The 23612-nt window shown below is 46.1% G+C and overlaps 1 pseudogene; it reads right to left on the bottom strand.

Annotated features, from left to right (window-relative positions):
- The window catches only part of LOC130267771 (zinc finger CCCH-type antiviral protein 1-like), a 32595-nt pseudogene that overhangs the window by 5729 nt on the left and 3254 nt on the right, over positions 1 to 23612 (bottom strand).

Here is a 23612-nt window from a genome sequence, read left to right as displayed (position 1 = left end):
GTTTTGGGTACGGGAAAAAAAACCTGACATAACCGTACAGGATGCAAAACGGACACAACCTGATGCATCTTTTGGCATAAGGTTTTCATTGGAAAGTCAATGAATACGGTTTTCAATACGGTTCCGTACTGTTTTCAAATTGAAAACGTATACGGGAACTGTACTGCAAAAACGTGGTGTGAACCCAGCTTAAGACGTGAGGCAGTAGAGTCCATTCCATTTGTCACCACTTTACAGCTCAGCCATGAACAAGACCCTAAATATCAGCCTATAATCTTGATCTTTGTGATCTTCATGTCTCACTAACCTGGTAACCTCCATGTTGGTGTCATAGTCATTGACTGTTACTAATATATAAGAAAATATGATATTGACTTCTATGCAAACTGGAGATCGGTGGTTTCCCTTGAAGTTAAGAGCCTCAAGTAGTCAACAAAATCTGAATATTGTGCCGGAAGCGGACAGGTCAGGGTTCTAAGGCTTTGGAATGGCCATTTTGATGACACTAGGAGAAGCATGGCGGCTCCCCATGTAGGACTTCACCGGAAGTACAGTCGATCACCCGATCACGACTTGCAACCAGGAAGCCCCAAAGATGACTATCCTAGATCCTTGTATCACTCCGATGTGTAAGGTCAATAGGGCTGTAAAGAATTGGAACAAGTGACGTACTGGACTTTCCAGGCTTCACAGAACAAGGCTGTAGACAGTGACCTTTAGCCCCAGAGTATTTACATACCCAACATTATTACTCTGTCAGCATTGTCTCTCCTTAAAGTTTAACTCTTTCCACTCGCCTGGAGGAGGTGTTGTAGAAAGTGTCGGCTGAGGGGCTTGTCAAGTACATTCGGTCTCACACAGTCCTCCTCAGAACCTTATGTTGGTCTGTATAGGCTTCAAAATGACTTTAGCCAAAGAACTGAGGAGATCCCGACCCACCAAAGTGTCTTCTACTTGGCCTTGCTCAGGAGATGACCACCAACTCTTCATTATTCCAGGTGGGCTCAGGAGTCGAAATGTGGAACCGGATAGGATAATGGAGTTTCCTTGGTGTGGATGGAGCCAGGAGGAAGTAGCAGACGACGCCCAACCTGGTTGCTCAATTGCTCTTCTAAAGGTGGTGAGGAAACTCCGCACTCTATGCTCCCACCGTGGGGTTGACCGAACACGATCGTCAATGGACGGCAAAGTAATTATGAAGACCACCTTGGCTCTATCGATGGACTATCGGAGGTTAATACCTCAAACTCTATGGTGCACCAGTTGAGGAACCCTCAAAATGGGAAGGCAAGGGGACATGGGTGCTTGAACCGGTGGATACTATTGGATGACAGTGGACATAGAAAGTGTGGTAGCAGGTGCCAGAGCAGCTATCCTGAGGGAGAACATATGGGGCCACTTTCCAATTTGTCATGGCACTATGCTGGGGAGCGTAGCCCAAGATCTTGACCTTTAAAAGATATCTAGGATCTAAACCAGTGGCCTTAAACTGTGGCCCTCTGGGTGTTGCAAAACTTCAACTCCCATCATGCCCGGACAGCCAAACACCTGTCTGCCTCCTCCAGAGGATCCACACTGATCATGAAAAGTAAATCAAGGCTTCCCTTTTGCAAAACTTCAACTCCCAACATGCCCGGACCGCCGTTGGCTGTCCGGGCATGCTTGGAGTTGAAGTTTTGCAACATCCGGAGAGCCACAGTTTGACGCCACTGGTCTAAACTGATGAATATCATAACGTCTACAAGGATTTTCAAAAATGTACTAGTCCCCCATGGGCCTACTTTTGTATTGTTTACCTGTTACCCTTGGTTACGACCACCTTATAGAATTTACTAAAGCAGGTCACACGTGCAAACAAGAGGCATTGTGGGAAAGTGTGTGCAGTGTCACGAGGCAATGGCATGGTCCCAATTCAGGGAAGACTACACCAGTACATTAGTCACTCCTATGCCTTGGAAGTTTATCTCATAGTGATGTTTGCCGGCAATGAATGGAAGAACCGCGGTGGGATCGGTGAGATAGACGTTCTCCAGGTCTGAAGTGGAGGCGGTGGCCTTCACCTTTTTTACGTTCTATAGGGAAAGAGAACTGGAAAAGTATAAATCGCGGGCAACCATCCAACTTTCACATCTTTGATGACCACATACTGACCAAAGAGACTTTAGGGTCTGGGGGGAGGAGCCACATACTCTGCACCACTTGAGATGATTGGGTGCCCGGTGCTGAACTTACAGAATGGCCGTATTGTGTCCAGGCGCCATTTTCATCCTTCCAGTACCACAGCCACTCGGTGGTCAGGACATATTCAGGCGGCTTCAAGACTGATGAAACGGTGGAGAGGCGACGAACGCTGTGCTCACTGAATCTCATAGTTAGAAAGTCAATCGACTGAACCCTGCGAATGACAAGTGGGAGGAGTTATAACATAATGCTCCGCCCCCTTAGATATACGAAAAGTAACACAAGACCCCCAATGTGATGATCAGCTGTAACTGTGCCGATCCCATATGTAGGGCCCATACCTGTCAGCGGATGGGTCGCAGTAGCATTTCTCAATTGCCTCCATATTGGAGATATCTTTCCAGTCGGTTCCTTTGTTAATCTGCCAGCGGTACGGCAGGTAGTAATGCATGTCCGGGCAGCGGCCTGTAAAGGAGAACTCAAAGTTATCCCCCAAGATCCTAATCTAATTGTTGCTTCCTCCCAATAACCCCTCCCCCAAGGAGCACTCACCTTCTAACTTGCAGTATTTCCAAAGATTAGAAAGACAGATCTCCAGGACTTTGTCAGGATTTGCTAAAAACAAATAAAAAAAATATTGGAAAATGATAAACTTTCTGTCTTTATAGAGTGATGTTATTTCCCGATTGGTCACATGTAGTCAATGAGATCTATAGGGGGCTGTGGAGGCTCCTGGTGCATAAAGGGGGTCTACAGAGAGATGTGGTAAAGATGCACTACTGGGAACAAACTTTAACTTGAACTCCTCGAAGACACGGCCAACTTAAATTTTGACATTTTTATTTTGACCTCCTCGGCTTAACTTTGCCTTAACTCTTTATTTTCCATCCTCAGACCCATATGAGGCTCGTTTCATGCAGCACCAATTCTACTTTGTAATGAAATCACTGATTTCATCAAAACATTTGCGGTGAAACAAAAGAAATGATTTATGGGTCAAAAAACAAAAAATTTTTATGTACTTTACGGTACTGTTATGTTTATTCTGTAGGTCCATACAATTACAACGGCACGGATTTTATATAGATTTTGTTTAATTTAACTACTTTTAAGAAATTTTTTTTTTGATTGACCTGATTAATGCCATCATGCCATCGTAGAAAATGTCGGCGGTTCGGGAAGATTCCTTGGACCTGTTCTTTAGACTCTGGCAATCATGGCTGGATTCTTCATATGCCTCCGATGTCTCCTTTTATTTGCACCTTTGAATGTATGTATTTGGATTGCTTCTTTGTCCTACACTCCCCCCCCCCCATCTATTTAGGGTTTTGCTATATGAATGTTTGTAGACCTGTGATCACCATACCCCTCCCCCAGCCCCGCTCCCCTATTTTATGTCATGTCTTCCCAACTTCTATTACCCAACCCCGGTTCTGCCCAAATTTTGTTCTTGTCGCGCCTTAGTATAGGGTCGCTGGATTTGCTGTATGTACCTTTTCTTATGTTTGACACTAAAAATTTTTTTGGGTTTAAAGAAACAACCCCTAGAACACGTTTCTTTTTCCATATATTGGGCTATTATCGGCTAATTTTTTGTGCCCTGATCTGTAGTTTTTATCGATACCAATTTCGTTTTGATGGGACTATTGATCACTTTATTTTCTTGTTTTCCCCAAAAATCAGCAATTCTCGTGTTTTTAGTCTAGTCTATTCTTTTTACTTTTACACGTTCACCGGTTTAAATAACATTATATTTTGATAGTTTCGACATTATCGCACATGGGGATACCTAATTTTTTATTTAAGAAAAAAAAATGATATATATTTAAAAGAATGAAAAAAAAGAGGTAATATAAATTGTTTAGGGGTGGGACTTACATATATATTGATAAAATAAATAAAAAATAGATATATAATATAAGCAATCGTTTATAAGCAATCACTGAATCGTTAACCAGCCTTTACTGGTCAATGTTAGGCCATAGCATGGATCAGGGTTATCAGCGATCCATTCATACAGCCTGCCTGAGGCAGACTGTATAAGCAGACTGTCAATCAGTGGCACCAATTTGAGGAGGAGCCCTCTGACAGCCATGTTAACTCACTACTCCATTACCCCCCCCACCCACACACAATCGTGCTACAGGGGGCCCCCCAAAAAACCCCAAGAACTGTCTTAAACCTTTTAGATGCATGGTCAGCTTTGATCAAGGCATCAAAATGGTTAATGCTGGACATTAAAGTGATCGGCGTAGACGAGATTCGGCCGCTAATAGATGATCATTGGTTCTAAGTAGAGTGCGTTACGGGGGACATTCAAAAGGTTTCACCACTTTTTTTTAACTCAATTAATTTCGAAACAAATTTGAAACCTCAATATTCTACATAGTCGGCTTGTTGGACAGAACTAGTCACATGACACGCTAAGACACAACCTATTACTGCTCCTCCCACCTTTACAGTTTTTAACAAAAATATGGAAGGGTGGGAAATTTTTTGACATCCCTCGTATATACGGATAGTAAACCAGCAGGAGCAGAGAGTCATACCAGGATCGGTGTCCAGAGGCAGGCCCGGATCAGTAGGTCTGGATTTATTATGTGAGGTAAGTGTGCACTCATTGTGAGGAGCAGAGGACACTTCAGGTGAAGTCACTGCTAATGAGATGCTGTAGTTATGATAGTCCATCACAGAGGGTACAGTCAATGGGTGGGCCACTTCCGGGGACGTCAATAGGTGGGCCACTTCCGGGGACGTCAATAGGTGGGCCACTTCCGGGGACGTCAATAGGTGGGCCACTTCCGGGGACGTCAATAGGTGGGCCACTTCCGGGGACGTCAATAGGTGGGCCACTTCCGGGGACGTCAATAGGTGGGCCACTTCCGGGGACGTCAATAGGTGGGCCACTTCCGGGGACGTCAATAGGTGGGCCACTTCCGGGGACGTCAATGAGTGGGCCACTTCCAGGGACGTCAATGGGAGGGCCACTTCCAGGGACGTCAAAGGGTGGGCCACTTCCAGGGACGTCAATGGGTGGGCCACTTCCAGGGACGTCAATGGGTGGGCCACTTCCAGGGACGTCAATGGGTGGGCCACTTCCAGGGACGTCAATGGGTGGGCCACTTCCAGGGACGTCAATGGGTGGGCCACTTCCAGGGACGTCAATGGGTGGGCCACTTCCGGTGATGGCAAGTCCTGGCCAATGAAGAATTGTACAGGTTTCTCATCATCTGTTGTTGCCCATGAGTGATGGTGACTCTCTTCACTCGCGGACATTGGTCGGCTGCCTGATCCAGAATTGGAATTGAAGTCTAAAAGGAAGTAAAAAAAAGTAGATAGCTCATTAAATAGATGATATGGAGCAGACTTCTATGATGGGGTCTCTGTACGGTGCCCAATAAAGTCCCCGGGTATTCCTTCATGAAGTGTCACCAGAAAGGCCAACATAGACCCTGCAGTATGACAATAAGGAGGATCCTACTAATCCTAAGAGAGTCCAAGGAGTCTCCTCATCACTTCTCAGGTACCGGACTCTGTATTTACATAAACCTAGGCCTCAATCCAGCCCTCAGATCAGCACATAGAGGAGACTATAGAGGGGGCACCGGCGGCATCTAGGTTATCTTTGTAAGAACAACGATTCATTACGTCCTGGTGGTGGACGCCATTTTAATCAAGCAGTGCCACAGTTTATAATGGAATATAATTGATTATATCAATGATGTCACACAAGGGGCGGGGCTGTAAACACGACATTATATCTATTATATTATATCAGTAATGTCATACAGGGTGCGGGGCTGTGATCATATGTCATTATATTACTATTATATCAGTGATGTCATACAGGGGGGCGGGGCAATGATCACGTCATTATATTACTATTATATATCAGTGATGTCATACAGGAGGCGGGGCTGTGATCACATGTCATTATATTACTATAATATCAGTGATGTCATACAGGGGGCGGGGCTGTGATCACATGTCATTATATTACTATTATATTATATCAGTGATGTCATACAGGGGGCGGGGCTGTGATCACATCTCATTATATTACTATTATATTATATCAGTGATGTCATACAGGGGGCGGGGCTGGTATCACATCTCATTATATTACTATAATATCAGTGATGTCATACAGGGGGCGGGGCTGTGATCACGTCATTATATTACTATTATATTATATCATTGATCTCATACAGGGGGCGGAGCTGTGATCACATGTCATTATATTACTATTATATCAGTGATGTCATACAGGGGGCGGGGCTGTGATCAATTGTCATATTACTATTATATTATATCAGTGATGTCATACAGGGGGCGGGGCTTTTATCACGTCATTATATTACTTTTATATTATATCAGTGATGTCATACAGGGGGCAGGGCTGTGGTCACATGTCATTATATTACTATTATATTATATCAGTGATGTCATACAGGGGGCAGGGCTGTGGTCACCATGTATATTATCCCACCTGCTGTTTCTTGTAGTCTTCTATGACCTTTATTTTGCGATACATCCGCGGAGTTCTTCCTTTTTCTGGGTCCACTCAATGCTGTGGGGGTCTCCTCCTCCTCCTCATTCTCCGGTTTCTCTTTCACCATCAGTGACTGGAGACGTCCATTGTGTTTCACCACACAAAGTGTCTGAAAGTTCTTAATAGACAACCCCGGAAAGTGACAGCGAGAGTGTAAGAGATCAGAACTGAACTCCAGGAGGTCGTGAGAACGTCTGCAGTCACCACCGCCACACTGTCCACATATAAAGGAACCGCAAATGTGAAGCCGGGAACAATCCTCCCCGAGATCACATAAGTCACCAAGATACTTCTCACAAACCTGCAGAGAAAAAGGTATTGTTATATTCTTGTATATAGGAGCAGTATTGTAGTAGTTATATTCTTGCATATAGGGGCAGTATTATAGTAGTTATATTCTTGCATATAGGAGCAGTATTATAGTAGTTATATTCTTGTATATATAGGGGCAGTATTATAGTAGTTATATTCTTGTATATATAGGGGCAGTATTATAGTAGTTATATTCTTGTATATTGGGAGCAGTATTGTAGTAGTTATATTCTTGTATATAGGAGCAGTATTATAGTAGTTATATTCTTGCATATAGGAGCAGTATTATAGTAGTTATATTCTTGCATATAGGAGCAGTATTATAGTAGTTATATTCTTGTATATATAGGGGCAGTATTATAGTAGTTATATTCTTGTATATATAGGGGCAGTATTATAGTAGTTATATTCTTGTATATATAGGGGCAGTATTATAGTAGTTATATTCTTGTATATATAGGGGCAGTATTATAGTAGTTATATTCTTGTATATAGGAGGCAGTATTATAGTAGTTATATTCTTGTATATAGGAGGCAGTATTATAGTAGTTATATTCTTGTATATAGGAGGCAGTATTATAGTAGTTATATTCTTGTATATAGGAGGCAGTATTATAGTAGTTATATTCTTGTATATAGGAGGCAGTATTATAGTAGTTATATTCTTGTATATAGGAGGCAGTATTATAGTAGTTATATTCTTATATATATAGGGGGCAGTATTATAGTAGTTATATTCTTATATATAGGGGGCAGTATTATAGTAGTTATATTCTTATATATAGGGGGCAGTATTATAGTAGTTATATTCTTGTATATAGGGGGCAGTATTATAGTAGTTATATTCTTGTATATATAGGGGCAGTATTATAGTAGTTATATTCTTGTATATAGGAGGCAGTATTATAGTAGTTATATTCTTGTATATAGGAGGCAGTATTATAGTAGTTATATTCTTGTATATAGGAGGCAGTATTATAGTAGTTATATTCTTATATATATAGGGGGCAGTATTATAGTAGTTATATTCTTATATATAGGGGGCAGTATTATAGTAGTTATATTCTTGTATATAGGGGGCAGTATTATAGTAGTTATATTCTTGTATATAGGAGGCAGTATTATAGTAGTTATATTCTTGTATATAGGAGCAGTATTATAGTAGTTATATTCTTGTATATAGGAGGCAGTATTATAGTAGATATATTCTTGTATATAGGAGGCAGTATTATAGTAGTTATATTCTTGTATATAGGAGGCAGTATTATAGTAGTTATATTCTTATATATATAGGGGGCAGTATTATAGTAGTTATATTCTTATATATAGGGGGCAGTATTATAGTAGTTATATTCTTGTATATAGGGGGCAGTATTATAGTAGTTATATTCTTGTATAAAGGAGGCAGTATTATAGTAGTTATATTCTTGTATATAGGAGCAGTATTATAGTAGTTATATTCTTGTATATAGGAGGCAGTATTATAGTAGATATATTCTTGTATATAGGAGGCAGTATTATAGTAGTTATATTCTTGTATATAGGAGCAGTATTATAGTAGTTATATTCTTGTATATAGGAGACAGTATTATAGTAGTTATATTCTTGTATATAGGAGCAGTATTATAGTAGTTATATCCTTGCATATGTGTAAGCCTGTTAAGGCTGTATTTGTGGGAGGGGCGTGGGGTATATAACGCCCCCTGAATACAGGTAGGGGCGTGTCGGGATTTGGCGACGTCAGCTGGTTTCTGCAGCCGTGTGCGGGCAGGCATTTGACGTTCCAGCCATTAGCAAGCTCCAGGGCCCGCACTCTCCCGGAGCCTCCCAGTCGGGAGTATCATGCAAGTATGGTCAGGTATTTGGGGCAGCCCCGCCGGCTACCTCGGGGCAGAAGATCGGCCTCACGCCAGGATGGGGGCCTGACTGCTGGGCCTGTTGCGGCCGGTAGTCAGGGGGTGACAGTGGTACTAGCAGGGAAGGGACTGTCACGGTAGGGGGTAAGTGAGACAGGAGTTGCGGGTTGGCTGCCTGCAGCGATACCGTCCGGTTCTGTCACATGTTCCTGTCAGCTACTGGCACAGGTTTGCCATTTCGGCGGTCAGTGTTCGGGGGTCCCGGAAACAGGTGAAGGGAGCACGGGTCAGACTGCGGCGATGGCTGCAGTAGGTGTCCGCTGTGCTGGTGGCCGGGCCGGGTGCGCTCTGGGTCACGGGACCACCAGCGGGAGTCGCTCAGGCTGGCTTTTGAAATCATTGGGCTCATCATTATGTGTCATACAATAATTCCCTTCAGGAATCACTGAACGTAAATGTAACAGGGACACGCAACCATTTTGTCAATTGCCAAACATATTGCACCATTGACAAGTACTGTTGTGTTACGGATGGATTGTATGGTTAACTTCTGTTAGCAGGTATGCTCATAACATTAACGCTGCGCGTACATTCACCGTATTATACCGTTTGGATATTCTTACATTTACACTGCACGTAAGCTCATGCATTATGATACTCAGTCATGCATGCTTACGGTACTCAAGCTCACAGCATTTATACTGCACTCACGCGCATAGCATGTATACTCCACATACGGTCACGCATTTATACTGCACAAACACTCATAGCAGTCATACTGCACTCTCGCTCATAGCATTTACACTCCACATACGTCAGGCATTTATACTGCACTCACGCTCATAGCGTTTATACCGCTCACAGTCATGTATTTAATATTGTTCTTACGCGTGTAGCATTTACACTGTACATACGGTCAGGCAGTTGCACTCTCGCTCATAGCAGTGATACTGCACATACAGTCATGTATTCATACCGCACGTATGCTTAGGCATTCATACTGCCAACTCTGATAGCATTTCCACAGCACATACGGTCAGGCATATACACTGCTCTCATGCTCATGGCATTATACCGCACATATAGTCATGCATTTATACTGCTCTCACGCTCACAGCAGTTATACCGCACACACGGTTTCGCATTGATACGGCACTTACGGTCATAGTGTTTATACTGCATACGGTCATGCAGTTCAGGCTGTACTTACGATCATAGTGTTTATACTGCACATACAGTCATGCATACCGCACTCACGATCATTGCACTTATACTGCATATACTGTCATGCATTCATACTGCACATATGCTCATAGCATTTACACTGCATGTAAGCTTGTAGCCTTTTTCATTGCATTAAACCAGTGATGCTGCACCTAGGTACAATCATATTGCACTTAAGCTCATAGCAGTTATACGTCAGTGATATTACACTTACTCAGCGTACACGGCACGTACAACCATAGTATTCACACTGCACACTCGCTCATAGCTCTTATACTGCATGTACACCCGTAGAATTCATACTGCATACATGCTCATAATATTCATTCCGCATGCAGGCTCAGTAGTTAAATCTGCATGCATGCTTATAGCATGCATACTGCACACATACATAGCATTAGACTGCTGGCATGCTCATGGCATTATATTGCTCCCGCTCTCACGGCGGTCATACTGCATGCATGCCCATGGCATCAATACGGCATGATTGCTCATAGCGGTAATATTGCACTCACGCTCATACCATTAATACCACACTCAAGCTCATAGTATTATACCACATGCACGTACATAGCATTTATACTGCACGCACACTCACTGATTTACGGCATGTATGTTCATAGAATGAAGGCTGTACATTGCTCAGCATTTATACGGCATACGAGCTCATAGTTGGTTAATGGCACTACGTTAGAACAGTCATGCTGCATACACGCTCACAGCATTTATATCGCACGCATACTCGCAGCAGTTCTGCACGTATGCTCATAGCAGATTTCCCATAACGTTCTTGTGACACTTATGCCCATAGCAGTCATACAGCACATACACTCATAACATTATACTGCATGTACGCTCGTAGCATTATACTGCATGTACGCTCGTAGCATTATACTGCATGTACGCTCGTAGCATTGTACGGTCTCAGTTTCATACGGCACATACTCTCGTAGATTTTCTGCACATACGCTCAGAGTTCATACGGTACATGTTCTTAGCATCTACATTGCAGATCATTCATGCTACACGCACGCTCATAGCATTGATACTGTACTCCCGCTTATAGCATTCATAATGCAAATACGCACATAGCTGTCATACGGTTCAGATGCTTTAGCCTTCATATGGTACATAGGCTCACAGCTTGTGTATCACACATAAGCCCAGAGCATTTCGGCTGTTTAGGCGCACAGTGTGGTGCGATACATTAGCGCTGTGTGTAGTGCATAGTGTGTTACGCCGAGCGCTCCAGGTCCCTGCTCCTCCCCAGAGCGCTCGCGGCGTTCCTCTCTCTGCAGCGCCCCGGTCAGACCCGCTGACCGGGAGCACTGCACTGACACTGCCGGCGGGGATGCGATTCGCATAGCGGGACGCGCCCGCTCGCGAATCGCATCCCAAGTCACTCACCTGTCCCGGTCCCCGGCTGTCACATCCTGGCGCGCGCGGCTCCGCTCCTTAGGGCGCGCGAGCGCCAGCTCTCTAAGATTTAAAGGGCCAGTGCACCAATGATTGGTGCCTGGCCCAATCAGTCTGATTAGCTTCCACCTGTGCACCTGTCTATATAACCTCACTTCCCCTTCCCTGCCGGATCTTGTTGCCATTGTGCCTTGAGAAAGCGTTTATTGTGTTTGCCATAACTGTGTTCCTGACCTCTTTCTATCTCCATTGACTACGAACCTTGCAGCCTGCCCCGACCTTCTGCTACGTCTGACCTTGCCTCTGCCTAGTCCTTCTGTCCCACGCCTTCTCAGCAGTCAGCAAGGTTGAGCCGTTGCCGGTGGATACGACCTGGTTGCTATCGCCGCAGCAAGACCATCCCGCTTTGCGGCGGGCTCTGGTGAAGACCAGTAGCAACCTAGAACCTGTCCACCAACACGGTCCACGCCAATCCCTCGCTGACACAGAGTATCCACATCCAGCCTGCCGAATCCTAACAGTAGATCCGGCCATGGATCCCGCTGAGGTGCCGCTGCCAAGTCTCGCTGACATATCCACGGTGGTCGCCCAGCAATCGCAGCAAATTGCCCAACAAGGTCACCAGCTGTCGCAGTTGACCGCCATGCTACAGCAACTTCAGTCACAGCTACAGCAGCAACCATCTCCTCCGCCGGCTCCTGCACCTCCTCCGCAGCGAGTGGCCACTCCTAACCTCCGCTTGTCCCTGCCGGACAAATATGATGGGGACTCTAGACTGTGCCGTGGTTTCCTGTCTCAATGTTCCCTACATTTGGAGATGTTGTCGGACCAATTTCCTACAGAACGGTCGAAGGTGGCATTCGTGGTTAGTCTCCTGTCTGGGAAGGCCCTGTCATGGGCCACACCGATCTGGGACCGCAATGATCCTGTCACTGCCACTGTACAGTCCTTCGCTGAGGTTCATAGTGTCTTTGAGGAACCAGCCCGAGCTTCTTCTGCCGAAACTGCTTTGCTGAACCTGGTCCAGGGAAATTCTTCTATAGGCGAATACGCCATCCAATTTCGTACTCTCGCCTCTGAATTATCTTGGAACAACGAGGCTCTCTGCGCGACCTTTAAAAAAGGCCTATCCAGTAACATCAAGGATTTGCTGGCCGCACGAGAAATTCCTGCCAACCTGCATGAACTTATCCATTTGGCCATCCGCATTGACATGCGTTTTTCTGAAAAACACCAGGAGCTCCGCCAGGAAAAAGACCTTGATCTCTGGGCACATCTCTCCCAATATCCTTTGCAAACTACCCCTGTGCCTCCTGCCGAGGAGGCTATGCAAGTGGATCGGTCTCGCCTGACCCATGAAGAGAGAACTCGCCGCAGGGATAAAAATTTATATCTGTACTGCACTAGCACCGAACATTTCCTAATGGATTGCCCTATTCGTCCTCCACGTCTGGGAAACGCACGCACCCAGCTCACGTGGGAGTGGCGTCTCTTGGTACGAAGTCTGCTTCTCCACGTCTCACTGTGCCCGTGCGGATTTCTCCTTCTGCCAACTCCTCCTTCTCAGCTGTGACCTTCTTGGACTCTGGTTCTGCGGGAAATTTCATTTTGGCCTCTTTTGTTAATAAGTTCAACATCCCTGTGACCCGTCTCGCCAAGCCGCTCTACATTTCCTCGGTCAACGGAGTAAAATTGGACTGCACTGTGCGTTATCGCACAGAACCCCTGCTCATGAGCATTGGTCTGCATCACGAAAAAATTTAACATTTTGTTTTGCCCAACTGCACCTCTGAAGTCCTCCTCGGTCTGCCATGGCTCCAACGCCACTCTCCTACCCTTGACTGGACCACCTGGGAGATCAAGAGCTGGGGTGCTTCTTGCCACAAAAAATGCCCATCAGTCCCATCAGTCGAAACTCAGTGTCTCCTCCTATACCTGGTCTCCCCAAGGCCTATCAGAACTATGCCGTGCCTCCTCATAGCTCCCGTCCTGGTAACACTCTGCCCCGTGCCAAGCTTCACCCTCTGCCCCCCTCCCCATTCCCACTCCTTCTGAACTGCCTGCCGTTGATGAGTATACCCAGGACTTCTCTGTCTTCCAGAAGAAAACTCTACAATCGCTCCCAGTGTCCTCGTCCCATGTGAAGCAACAACCGGACAAAAAGAGGGGGAGACCTAAGGGGGGGGGGGGGGGTACTGTTACGCCAAGCGCTCCGGGTCCCTGCTCCTCCCCGGACCGCTCGCGGCGTCTCTCTCCCTGCAGCGCCCCGGTCAGACCCGCTGACCGGGAGCGCTGCACTGACATTGCCGGTGGGGATGCGATTCGCATAGTGGGACGCGCCCGTTTGCGAATCGCATCCCGAGTCACTTACACGTCCCAGTCCCCGGCTGTCATGTGCTGGCGCGCGCGGCTCCGCTCTCTAGGGCGCGCGCGCGCCAGCTCTCTGAGACTTAAAGGGCCAGTGCACCAATGATTGGTGCCTGGCCCAATTAGCCTGATTAGCTTCCACCTGCTCCCTGGCTATATCACATCACTTCCCCTGCACTCCCTTGCCGGATCTTGTTGCCTTGTGCCAGTGAAAGCGTTTAGTGTTGTCCAAGCCTGTGTTACCTGAACTCCTGCTATCCATTTTGACTACGAACCTTGCCGCCTGCCCCGACCTTCTGCTACGTCTGACCTTACCTCTGCCTAGTCCTTCTGTCCCACGCCTTCTCAGCAGTCAGCGAGGTTGAGCCGTTGCTAGTGGATGCGACCTGGTTGCTACCGCCGCAGCAAGACCATCCCGCTTTGCGGCGGGCTCTGGTGAACACCAGTAGCCACTTAGAACCGGTCCACCCGCACGGTCCACGCCAATGCCTCGCTGACACAGTGGATCCACAACCGGTAAGCCGAATCGTGACAGTAGATCCGGCCATGGATCCCGCTGAGGTGCCGCTGCCAAGTCTCGCTGACCTTACTACGGTGGTCGCTCAGCAATCGCAGCAAATTGCCCAACAAGGACAGCAGCTGTCGCAGTTGACCGCCACGTTACAGCAACTTCTGCCTCTGCTACAGCAGCAACCATCTCCTTCGCCAGATCCTGCACCTCCTCCGCAGCGAGTGGCTGCTCCTAGCCTCCGCTTGTCCCTGCCGGACAAATTTGATGAGGACTCTAGACTCTGCCGTGGATTTTTGTCTCAATGTTCCCTGCATATGGAGATGTTGTCGGACTTGTTTCCTACAGAACGGTCTAAGGTGGCGTTCGTAGTGAGCCTTCTTTCAGGAAAGGCCTTGTCTTGGGCCACACCGCTCTGGGACCGCAATGATCCTGCCACAGCCACAGTCCAGTCCTTCTTCGCTGAGGTCCGTAGTGTCTTCGAGGAACCTGCCCGAGCTTCTTCTGCCGAGACTGCCCTGCTGAACCTGGTCCAGGGTAATTCTTCAGTAGGCGAGTGCGCCATCCAATTTCGTACTCTCGCTTCCGAATTATCTTGGAATAACGAGGCTCTCGGCGCGACCTTTAAAAAAGGCCTATCCAGTAACATCAAGGATGTGCTGGCCGCACGAGAGATTCCTGCCAACCTGCAAGAACTTATCCATTTGGCCACCCGCATTGACATGCGTTTTTCTGAGAGACATCAGGAGCTCCGCCAGGAAAAAGACCTTGATCTCTGGGCACCTCTCCCACAGTATCCACTGCAATCTACGCCTGGGCCTCCCGCCGAGGAGGCCATGCAAGTGGATCGGTCTCGCCTGACCCAGGAAGAGAGAAATCGCCGTAGGGAAGAAAATCTTTGTCTGTACTGTGCCAGTACCGAGCATTTCTTGGTAGATTGCCCTATTCGTCCTCCACGTCTAGGAAACGCACGCACGCACCCAGCTCACGTGGGTGTGGCGTCTCTTGGTTCGAAGTCTGCTTCTCCACGTCTCACGGTGCCCGTGCGGATTTCTCCTTCTGCCAACTCCTCCCTCTCTGCCGTGGCCTGCTTGGACTCTGGTGCCTCTGGGAATTTTATTCTGGATTCTTTGGTGAATAAATTCTGCATCCCGGTGACCCGTCTCGTCAAGCCGCTCTACATTTCCGCGGTCAACGGAGTTAGATTGGATTGCACCGTGCGTTACCGCACAAAACCCCTCTTAATGTGCATTGGACCCCATCACGAAATGATTTAATTTTTCGTCCTTCCCAACTGCACCTCTGAGGTCCTCCTCGGTCTGCCATGGCTCCAGCATCATTCTCCCACCCTTGACTGGACCACCGGGGAGATCAAGAACTGGGACTCTGCTTGCCACAAGAAATGCCTCTCCCCCCCTCCCAGTCCCGTCAGGCAAGCCTCAGTGCCTCCTCCTACACCTGGTCCCCCCAAGGCTTATCTGGACTGTGCCTTGCCTCCTCATGGCCCCCGTCCTGGTGACACCCTGCCCCGTGCCAAGCTTCACCCTCTGCCCTCCCCATTCCCACTCCTGCTGTACGGCCTGCCTTTGAGGAAACCCTACATTCACTCCCGGTGTCCTCTTCCCAGGTAAAGCAGTTGCCGGACAAAAAAAGGGGGAGACCTAAGGGGGGGGGTACTGTTACGCCGAGCGCTCCGCGTCCCTGCTCCTTCCCGGAGCGCTCACGGCGTCTCTCTCCCTGCAGCGCCCCGGTCAGACCCGCTGACCGGGAGCGCTGCACTGACATTGCCGGCGGGGATGCGATTCGCATAGCGGGACGCGCCCGCTCGCGAATCGCATCCCAAGTCACTTACCCGTCCCGGTCCCCGGCTGTCATGTGCTGGCGCGCGCGGCTCCGCTCTCTAGGGTGCGCGCGCGCCAGCTCTCTGAGACTTAAAGGGCCAGTGCACCAATGATTGGTGCCTGGCCCAATTAGCCTGATTAGCTTCCACCTGCTCCCTGGCTATATCACATCACTTCCCCTGCACTCCCTTGCCGGATCTTGTTGCCTTGTACCAGTGAAAGCGTTTAGTGTTGTCCAAGCCTGTGTTACCTGATCTACTGCTATCCATATTGACTACGAACCTTGCCGCCTGCCCCGACCTTCTGCTACGTCTGACCTTGCCTCTGCCTAGTCCTTCTGTCCCACGCCTTCTCAGCAGTCAGCGAGGTTGAGCCGTTGCTAGTGGATACGACCTGGTTGCTACCGCTGCAGCAAGTCCATCCCGCTTTGCGGCGGGCTCTGGTGAATACCAGTAGCCTCTTAGAACCGGTCCACCGGCACGGTCCACGCCAATCCCTCGCTGACACAGTGGATCCACAACCGGTAAGCCGAATCGTGACATTGTATATAGGGGGCAGTATTATAGTAGTTATATTCTTGTATATAGGGGGCAGTATTATAGTAGTTATATTCTTGTATATAGGAGCAGTATTATAGTAGTTATATTCTTGTATATAGGGGGCAGTATTATAGTAGTTATATTCTTGTATATAGGAGCAGTATTATAGTAGTTATATTCTTGTATATAGGAGCAGTATTATAGTAGTTATATTCATGTATATAGGAGCAGTATTATAGTAGTTATATTCTTGTATATAGGGGGCAGTATTATAGTAGTTATATTCTTGTATATAGGAGCAGTATTATAGTAGTTATATTCTTGTATATAGGAGCAGTATTATAGTAGTTATATTCTTGTATATAGGAGCAGTATTATAGTAGTTATATTTTTGTATATAGGAGCAGTATTATAGTAGTTATATTCTTATATATAGGGGGCAGTATTATAGTAGTTATATTCTTGTATATAGGAGCAGTATTATAGTAGTTATATTCTTGTATATAGGAGCAGTATTATAGTAGTTATATTCTTGTATATAGGGGCAGTATTATAGTAGTTATATTCTTGTATATAGGGGCAGTATTATAGTAGTTATATTCTTGTATATAGGAGCAGTATTATAGCAGTTATATTCTTGTATATAGGGGCAGTATTATAGTAGTTATATTCTTGTATATAGGAGCAGTATTATAGTAGTTATATTCTTGTATATAGGGGCAGTATTATAGTAGTTATATTCTTGTATATAGGAGCAGTATTATAGTAGTTATATTCTTGTATATAGGAGCAGTATTTTAGTAGTTATATTCTTGTATATAGGGGCAGTATTATAGCAGTTATATTATTGTATATAAAAGCAGTATTATAGTAGTTATATTATTGTATATAGGAGCAGTATTATAGTAGTTATATTCTTGTATATAAGAGCAGTATTATAGTAGTTATATTCTTGTATATAAGAGCAGTAATATAGTAGTTATATTCTTGTATATAGGAGCAGTATTATAGTAGTTATATTCTTGTATATAGGAGCAGTATTATAGTAGTTATATTCTTGTATATAGGAGCAGTATTATAGTAGATATATTCTTGCATATAGGGGGCAGTATTATAGTAGTTATATTCTTGTATATAGGAGGAGTATTATAGTAGATATATTCTTGTATATAGGAGCAGTATTATAGTAGTTATATTCTTGTATATATGAGCAGTATTATAGTAGTTATATTCTTGTATATAGGAGCAGTATTATAGTAGTTATATTCTTGTATATAGGAGCAGTATTATAGTAGTTATATTCTTGTATAAAGGAGGCAGTATTATAGTAGTTATATTCTTGTATATAGGGGCAGTATTATAGTAGTTATATTCTTGTATATAGGAGCAGTATTATAGTAGTTATATTCTTGTATATAGGGGCAGTATTATAGTAGTTATATTCTTGTATATAGGAGCAGTATTATAGTAGTTATATTCTTGTATATAAGAGCAGTATTATAGTAGTTATATTCTTGTATATAAGAGCAGTAATATAGTAGTTATATTCTTGTATATAGGAGCAGTATTATAGTAGTTATATTCTTGTATATAGGAGCAGTATTATAGTAGTTATATTCTTGTATATAGGAGCAGTATTATAGTAGATATATTCTTGCATATAGGGGGCAGTATTATAGTAGTTATATTCTTGTATATAGGAGGAGTATTATAGTAGATATATTCTTGTATATAGGAGCAGTATTATAGTAGTTATATTCTTGTATATAGGAGCAGTATTATAGTAGTTATATTCTTGTATATAGGAGCAGTATTATAGTAGTTATATTCTTGTATATAGGAGCAGTATTATAGTAGTTATATTCTTGTATAAAGGAGGCAGTATTATAGTAGTTATATTCTTGTATATAGGAGCAGTATTATAGTAGTTATATTCTTGTATAAAGGAGGCAGTATTATAGTAGATATATTCTTGTATATAGGAGCAGTATTATAGCAGTTATAGTCTTGTATATAGGAGCAGTATTATAGTAGTTATATTCTTGTATATAGGAGGCAGTATTATAGTAGATATATTCTTGTATATAGGAGCAGTATTATAGTAGTTATATTCTTGTATATAGGAGCAGTATTATAGTAGTTATATTCTTGTATATAGGAGCAGTATTATAGTAGTTATATTCTTGTATATAGGAGCAGTATTATAGTAGATATATTCTTGTATATAGGAGCAGTATTATAGTAGTTATTTTCTTGTATATAGGAGCAGTATTATAGTAGTTATATTCTTGTATATAGGAGCAGTATTATAGTAGTTATATTCTTGTATATATAGGAGCAGTATTATAGTAGTTATATTCTTGTATATAGGAGCAGTATTATAGTAGTTATATTCTTGTATATAGGAGCAGTATTATAGTAGTTATATTCTTGTATATAGGAGCAGTATTATAGTAGATATATTCTTGTATATAGGAGCAGTATTATAGTAGTTATATTCTTGTATATAGGAGCAGTATTATAGTAGTTATATTCTTGTATATAGGGGCAGTATTATAGTAGTTATATTCTTGTATATAGGACCAGTATTATAGTAGATATATTCTTGTATATAGGGGCAGTATTATAGTAGTTATATTCTTGTATATAGGAGCAGTATTATAGTAGATATATTCTTGTATATAGGAGCAGTATTATAGTAGATATATTCTTGTATATAGGGGGCAGTATTATAGTAGTTTTCTTCCTATACATCTGTACATTATTTGCCCCGTTGTCCTGTTCTTACCCCCGGCAGCAGTTGGTTGTCGTTCTGGAGCAGGAGAACCTTTATCTCATCCTCATTCAGTCCACTGATCTCATTGGCCTTCAAGACCTTCTGGTTCTAATCTGATAAAATATCATGGGAGAACGGGCACTGGGGCCTGAAACAGAAGAAACACGTGATACAGTCTGCTGAACTGGGGTATTTAAAACTACCAGGTGTGATACTATCTGCTGATTTGCCGTATCTAATCCTATCTTGTTTGATACTGTCTATTAAGATGCTAATTCACTGAATAGGACAATTTCAGCTAAAGGAAGTCACCACCTAAATAACTTAAAGGGGTATTCCAGGCAAAAACTTTTTTTTTATATATCAACTGGCTCCGGAAAGTTAAACAGATTTGTAAATTACTTCTATTAAAAAATCTTAATCCTTCCAATAGTTATTAGCTTCTGAAGTTTTCTGTCTAACTGCTCAATGATGATGTCACATCCCGGGAGCTGTGCATGATGGGAGAATATCCCCATAGGAACTGCACAGCTCCCGGGACGTGAGTCATCAGAGAGCAGTTAGACAGAAAACAACAACTCAACTTCAGAAGCTGATAATTATTGGAAGGATTAGGATTTTTTTATCAAAGTAATTTACAAATCTGTTTAACTTTCCAGAGCCAGTTGATATATAAAAATAAGTTTTGGCCTGGAGTACCCCTTTAAGGTGCAACAAAACTAAACCACAAAACTGTGCACTAGGAAGATGCCAAAGGAGTGTACATTACTCCCCGGTCACCTCCTCCTGTACATTACTCCCCGGTCACCTCCTCCTGTACATTACTCCCCGGTCACCTCCTCCTGTACATCACTCCCCGGTCACCTCCTCCTCCTCCTGTACATCACTCCCCGGTCACCTCCTCCTGTACATTACTCCCCGGTCACCTCCTCCTCCTCCTGTACATTACTCCCCGGTCACCTCCTCCTGTACATTACTCCCCGGTCACCTCCTCCTCCTGTACATTACTCCCCGGTCACCTCCTCCTCCTCCTGTACATTACTCCCCGGTCACCTCCTCCTCCTCCTGTACATTACTCCCCGGTCACCTCCTCCTCCTCCTGTACATTACTCCCCGGTCACCTCCTCCTCCTCTACATTACTCCCCGGTCACCTCCTCCTCCTCTACATTACTCCCCGGTCACCTCCTCCTCCTCCTGTACATTACTCCCCGGTCACCTCCTCCTCCTGTACATTACTCCCCGGTCACCTCCTCCTCCTCCTGTACATTACTCCCCGGTCACCTCCTCCTCCTCCTGTACATTACTCCCCGGTCACCTCCTCCTCCTCCTGTACATTACTCCCCGGTCACCTCCTCCTCCTGTACATTACTCCCCGGTCACCTCCTCCTCCTCCTGTACATTACTCCCCGGTCACCTCCTCCTCCTGTACATTACTCCCCGGTCACCTCCTCCTCCTGTAGATTACTCCCCGGTCACCTCCTCCTCCTCCTGTACATTACTCCCCGGTCACCTCCTCCTCCTCCTGTACATTACTCCCCGGTCACCTCCTCCTCCTCCTGTACATTACTCCCCGGTCACCTCCTCCTCCTCCTGTACATTACTCCCCGGTCACCTCCTCCTCCTCCTGTACATTACTCCCCGGTCACCTCCTCCTCCTCCTGTACATTACTCCCCGGTCACCTCCTCCTCCTCCTGTACATTACTCCCCGGTCACCTCCTCCTCCTCCTGTACATTACTCCCCGGTCACCTCCTCCTCCTCCTGTACATTACTCCCCAGTCACCTCATCCTCCTCCTGTACATTACTCCCCGGTCACCTCCTCCTCCTGTACATTACTCCCCGGTCACCTCCTCCTCCTCCTGTACATTACTCCCCGGTCACCTCCTCCTCCTCCTGTACATTACTCCCCGATCACCTCCTCCTCCTCCTGTACATTACTGACCGGTCACCTCCTCCTCCTCCTGTACATTACTCCCCGGTCACCTCCTCCTCCTCCTGTACATTACTCCCCGGTCACCTCCTCCTCCTCCTGTACATTACTCCCCGGTCACCTCCTCCTCCTCCTGTACATTACTCCCTCGTCACCTCCTCCTCCTCCTGTACTTTACTCCCCGGTCACCTCCTCCTCCTGTACATTACTCCCCGGTCACCTCCTCCTCCTCCTGTACATTACTCCCCGGTCACCTCCTCCTCCTGTACATTACTCCCCGGTCACCTCCTCCTCCTGTACATTACTCCCCGGTCACCTCCTCCTCCTCCTGTACTTTACTCCCTGGTCACCTTCTCCTCCTGTACATTACTCCCCGGTCACCTCCTCCTGGACATTACTCCCCGGTCACCTCCTCCTCCTCCTGTACATTACTCCCCGATCACCTCCTCCTCCTGTACATTACTCTCCGGTCACCTCCTCCTGTACATTACTCCCTGGTCACCACCTCCTCCTCCTGTACATTACTCCCCGGTCACCTCCTCCTCCTCCAGTACATTACTCCCCGGTCACCTCCTCCTCCTGTACATTACTCCCGGTCACCTCCTCCTCCTCCTGTACATTACTCCCGGTCACCTCCTCCTCTTCCAGTACATTACTCCCCGGTCACCTCCTCCTCCTGTACATTACTCCCGGTCACCTCCTCCTCCTCCTGTACATTACTCCCGGTCACCTCCTCCTCCTCCTGTACATTACTCCCCGGTCACCTCCTCCTCCTCCTGTACATTACTCCCCGGTCACCTCTTCCTCCTGTACATTACTCCCCGGTCACCTCCTCCTCCTGTACATTACTCCCCGGTCACCTCCTCCTCCTCCTATACATTACTCCCCGGTCACCTCCTCCTCCTCCTGTACATTACTCCCCGGTCACCTCCTCCTCCTCCTGTACATTACTCCCTGGTCACCTCCTCCTCCTGTACATTACTCCCTAGTCACCTCCTCCTCCTGTACATTACTCCCCGGTCACCTCCTCCTCCTGTACATTACTCCCCGGTCACCTCCTCCTCCTGTACATTACTCCCCGGTCACCTCCTCCTGTACATTACTCCCCGGTCACCACCTCCTCCTCCTGTACATTACTCCCCGGTCACCTCCTCCTTCTGTACATTACTCCCCGGTCACCTTCTCCTCCTGTACTTTACTCCCTGGTCACCTTCTCCTCCTGTACATTACTCCCCGGTCACCTCCTCCTCCTTACTCCCCGGTCACCTCCTCCTGTACAATACTCCCCGGTCACCTCCTCCTCCTTACTCCCCGGTCACCTCCTCCTCCTCCTGTACATTACTCTCCGGTCACCTCCTCCTCCTCCTGTACATTACTCCCCGGTCACCACCTCCTCCTCCTGTACATTACTCCCCGGTCACCTCCTCCTCCTCCTGTACATTACTCCCCCGTCACCTCCTCCTGTACATTACTCCCCGGTCACCTCCTCCTCCTGTACATTACTCCTTGGTCACCTCCTCCTCCTGTACATTACTCCCTGGTCACCTCCTCCTCCTCCTGTACATTACTCCCCGGTCACCTCCTCCTCCTGTACATTACTCCCGGTCACCTCCTCCTCCTGTACATTACTCCCCGGTCACCTCCTCCTCCTGTACATTACTCCCCGGTCACCTCCTCCTCCTGTACATTACTCCCGGTCACCTCCTCCTCCTGTACATTACTCCCGGTCACCTCCTCCTCCTGTACATTACTCCCGGTCACCTCCTCCTCCTGTACATTACTCCCCGGTCACCTCCTCCTCCTGTACATTACTCCCCGGTCACCTCCTCCTCCTGTACATTACGCCCCGGTCACCTCCTCGTCCTGTACATTACTCCGTGGTCACCTCCTCCTCCTCCTGTACATTACTCCGTGGTCACCTCCTCCTCCTCCTGTACATTACTCCCGGTCACCTCCTCCTCCTGTACATTACTCCCAAGTCACCTCCTCCTCCTGTACATTACTCCCCGGTCACCTCCTCCTCCTGTACATTACTCCCCGGTCACCTCCTCCTCCTGTACATTACTCCCCGGTCACCTCCTCCTCCTCCTCCTGTACATTACTCCCGGT

This window comes from Hyla sarda, chromosome 4, assembly GCF_029499605.1.
Source record: "Hyla sarda isolate aHylSar1 chromosome 4, aHylSar1.hap1, whole genome shotgun sequence".
NCBI lineage: Eukaryota > Metazoa > Chordata > Amphibia > Anura > Hylidae > Hyla > Hyla sarda.
Note: the sequence above shows the minus strand (reverse complement) of the source record. Positions and strands in the feature narration are given on the sequence as shown.